Raw genomic sequence first — 4,140 nt, 5'->3', positions numbered from 1 at the left:
GCTCCACACTGGGCCTGCCCGTCGCTGCTGTCCCACTCCAGATCGGCACGCCAACAGCTGACCATCCTGCTCTGCTCCACTCCAGTCCCGGCCCGTCAACTGCTGGCTGTCCCGCTGCTCTCCAGCCAATTGACCACTGGCCATCCACTCTGCTCTGGGCCTGCTGACCGTCCTGCTCTGGACTCTGAGCTGCTGCAATGATCCAATGCTGTAACTGCCACTCTCTTTAAACTTTGTAGCTTGTGTCATGTCCCATTCAAATATAATTCAATTTCAGACATTAGTTTTTCCCATATTTAATTCTATTGTTTACCTGGCTGAGACATTTTATATAAACTTAGACATCAAAGGGCCAACAGCCATCAAAGAACAGTTAAAACCCCAAAGTACAACATAAAGAAGGTGGTTTGAGTACCGTGTTTAACAAGGCAACACCCTGTTGATAATGTAACAAGTGTTTAAAAAAAAAGCTCATACAAAAGCCACAAGAAGAAGAGTTTTGACAAAAGAATTTCATTTCTATTTGGATTATATGTAATGAGATTCGAAAATCACAGGAATGTTAATGGCTCTTGACAAAGTTACCTAGACTCAACCACTGTAGAATTGTTTAATCAACGATACTACAAAATTGTATAAATTATGTGACAACAGTCAGCTTTTTGAACTGGTAAACCGTAGTTGCCAGTGAAGTCAAACTGACATGGCTAAATTAAAAATGCTAAAACTGGAGTAAGGCGGTAAGGAAAGCTTTTATTGTGTTTGAAAGCTCTCTGGAATTTGGAATCATTTTTAGCAATGTTTGAAAATAATTCTTAAGAATGTGTATCAGATATAATTTTCTTGGATAACGATAAAAAAAGGTCCATGTGACCTGCCCTCCTTGACCTAGAAAATAGACATTAAGCAAGAAGCTTTCTGGCTGGCAGACACAAATGACAGCTACAAGCAGAGGACCTGGACGGTGATCAGTGCATGGATGCAGAGGCAAGGAAAAGCAGACAGAAAGAGGTACATACTAACTTCTTGTTTTATGTTGGTGACCCCTCAACAGAACTGAACAAAGTTACAGATTTCAGCATCTTATTAGCAAATGCAGAGTCAGGACGGAGCAAAATGTTTCATGATAAAGTAATAATAGTTGCATGGGACAAGTTTACAGTGTAAATTTGCTCTAAAGTTAGTCTGAGATAAAATGTTCTTTATTCCCTCTTTATATTGACTGACGTGAAAAAAAAAACAAAATGCATTAGATTAAAAAAGAGACTTTGAAAATGGTGGGGAGGCCAACAGTCTGCAGGAGCTTTATTGCATCATTATAAAGTGCTTCTTTCTGATAGCCTACAGCCAAATCTCAGACTGCCAACACCTCCTATTGTAATGAAAATAGAGGCTACCGACAGTGCATAGCGAGGAAATGGTGCACTGTCAGAGAAGTTTAATGGAAGGAAAATTCAATGAGGGCATCAGTTTTCTACTCAGGTGAATGTTTAAAAAGGTACAGTTGCTATAACCTCGACAAGACCAGAGAGCTGCTCTCAATAGAGAGAGAGAGATGGCTGGTGGTTTGACCTGAGGGTCACCACACCTCAGGCAGGGGAAAGGAGAGTCCTTCTTGGTTACTTCAGCTGCTGTGCGTATTGAACCCATGCTGTCAGCGTCTCTTTACATTGGAAATCAGCTGTCCAGCTGACTGACACTCTGGTGCATTATTTGAAGGAAAGCTGGGAGGTTCTCACAGTGTCACAGTACACATTTACTTTGTTCTCAATGTCATAAACAGATTATCCAGTTATTATCTCCCAGCTGTTTACGGGATCTTGTTATTATGTGATCCTACATTATACAATGGAGCCTACCCTTACTATATTTCATTGGCTGCAAAACACTTTTCTGGGGATAAGTTCCTGAGGCTAAGACAGGTCCTAAGTGGACACAATCCATCGTGCTCTTATGTAACATGAAAATGAAAATGGTGTCAGTTTATTGTTTGACCATTTCACTAATCATAACATCAGTTGGCCTATTTGGGAAACATGTGTACAAAGTATCACATTTTGACCTATATAAAGTTTGAGGGCATGTTCTAACAATAAAAGAAAATATTTTGGTATCACATTATTGTATCAATGGTTTACAGAAATGGTTGATGTAATTTACTTTTAAAAGACTGAAACGTTTGGATTGATTAATTAGCATAGGAGAAACAAAAAAACGTATGATCACTGTGAAGAAGGAAGCAAATAAATAAACTTGAAGTGGATAAATAAACTATAAGTGGGCTTGTCATATTAAGGGAGATGGCAGAAAGAGAAACAATGAGAAGAAATCATTCCTATAGGTGGAGTTTAGATGGAAAAAGTTATGAAAACTACTAATCAATTTAAAAGAATTTGATTTCAAATGGCATCAAAAGCCAAAGAACAAATAATGTGAGAAATAATAGTAAGGGTAAGTCATATTCCCTCTTGAGTCTGTTCTGCCATTCAATAAGAACATGGTTGATTTAATTTGACCTCCACTTTCCTACTGTTTCCCATAACTCGATTCCTCTATCGTTCAAGGATTTACGTGTCTCAGCTCTGAATATATACAGTGCCTTAACCTTCACAGCTCTCCCTGGTTGAGAATCCCAAATATTCATGACTCCCTACAGAGATTACATTTCTCTTCATTTCATTTTGAAACTGTGTCCCATAGCCTATTGTCTCTCATTGTCTCTCAGAAAAAAACGTTGCTGTTCTCATCAAAGTATAGAACGGCACATTTGCAGGCTGTTCCTGCCCATCAATTCCATTCCAGCTGTAGGAGAGCAATTTTGTGTAAATTCATACTCCTACCTTTTCCGTAGCGCCTGACATTTTCTTTTTGCTTCGGGTAATTATTTAATTATCTTTTCAAGTCCTTGATTGAATTTGCGTCTTCCATACTCTCAGGCAGAACATTCCAGATTCTAATCCTATTGCCTGCAAGCTTTTCATCATGTCTCCCATTGCTTCTTTTGCCCATTACCTTATGTTAATGCCCTCTGGTTCTCAACTCCTACATCAATGGAAACCGTTTCTGGCTATCTACCCTTTCCAGAACCCTCAGAAATTTAAAAAACCTCCAACAAATCTATTTACAATCTTCTCATTACCAAGAAGAGCTTCACATTTACCACATGGCTGAAGTTCATCAATCCTTCAAACCATTCTATTTTGCACTATCTATAGTGCATTCAAATCCTCTCTTAACTGTGACGACATGACTTGGACCTGTGTTGAGACTGGAACAGCGCTTTTAAAGATTCATCATAACTCCGTTGCTTTTGTACTCTGTTCTGCTACTTATAAATCCCAGGAACCTATATACTTTATTCACTGTTTAATCTGCCTTGCTATCTTCCGTGATGTGTGTGCAGGTTCTCCTGAGGTCCCTCTACTTCTGTGTGCCCTTTAGAATTACGGCCCTTATTTTATATTGTCTCTCCTTGTTTTTTCTACAAATATGAGTCTCTTCACTCTTAATCCTACCCATCTCATTAGTAATCACCTGGATCATGACAAGTGTATCTTCACCCTTCTAATTCAAGTTTCACCCAGTCATGTGGACATGTTCTTAAACCTGGCAATGGGCAGAGAACACGGCCTTTGAAACTTATACTGTCAACTGCAGACAGCAGTTTTTATCCTGTTAACTGCACAGTCTCATTTAAAAATTATTTCCAAAGATGTGAACATTACTGATATGTCCAATATTTGTTATCCATTGCTAATTGTCCTTGGGAAGAAATGGCAAGCTATGTCCTTGGTCCACAGTGTTGTTAGGAAAGCAATTGCAGTTTTTGTTTTCGACCAAGTGACCAGTCAAGGAATGGTGATATAATTCCAAATCAGTCTGGTGTGTGTCTTGAATGAGAACCTGCAGGTGGTGCTGATCTCATGTATCTGCTGTCCTGACCTTAATGATAGAAGTCAGAAGTTTGTCAGGCAGTAGCAAAGGAGGCCTAGTGAGTTACTGTAGTAGCTGCTGTACATTGTATATTGTGGAGCTGGATGAACACAGCAGGCCAGGCAGCTTCAGAGGAGCAGGAAAGCTGACGTTTCGGGTCTGGACCCTTCGTTGAGCTTCTTGAACATTGTTGGAATTGTCCTCATC

Source organism: Rhincodon typus, chromosome 7 (genome assembly GCF_021869965.1).
Source record: "Rhincodon typus isolate 14 chromosome 7, sRhiTyp1.1, whole genome shotgun sequence".
Lineage (NCBI taxonomy): Eukaryota > Metazoa > Chordata > Chondrichthyes > Orectolobiformes > Rhincodontidae > Rhincodon > Rhincodon typus.
The sequence above is the reverse complement of the archived record's forward strand: the minus strand, read 5'-3'. Positions refer to the sequence as shown.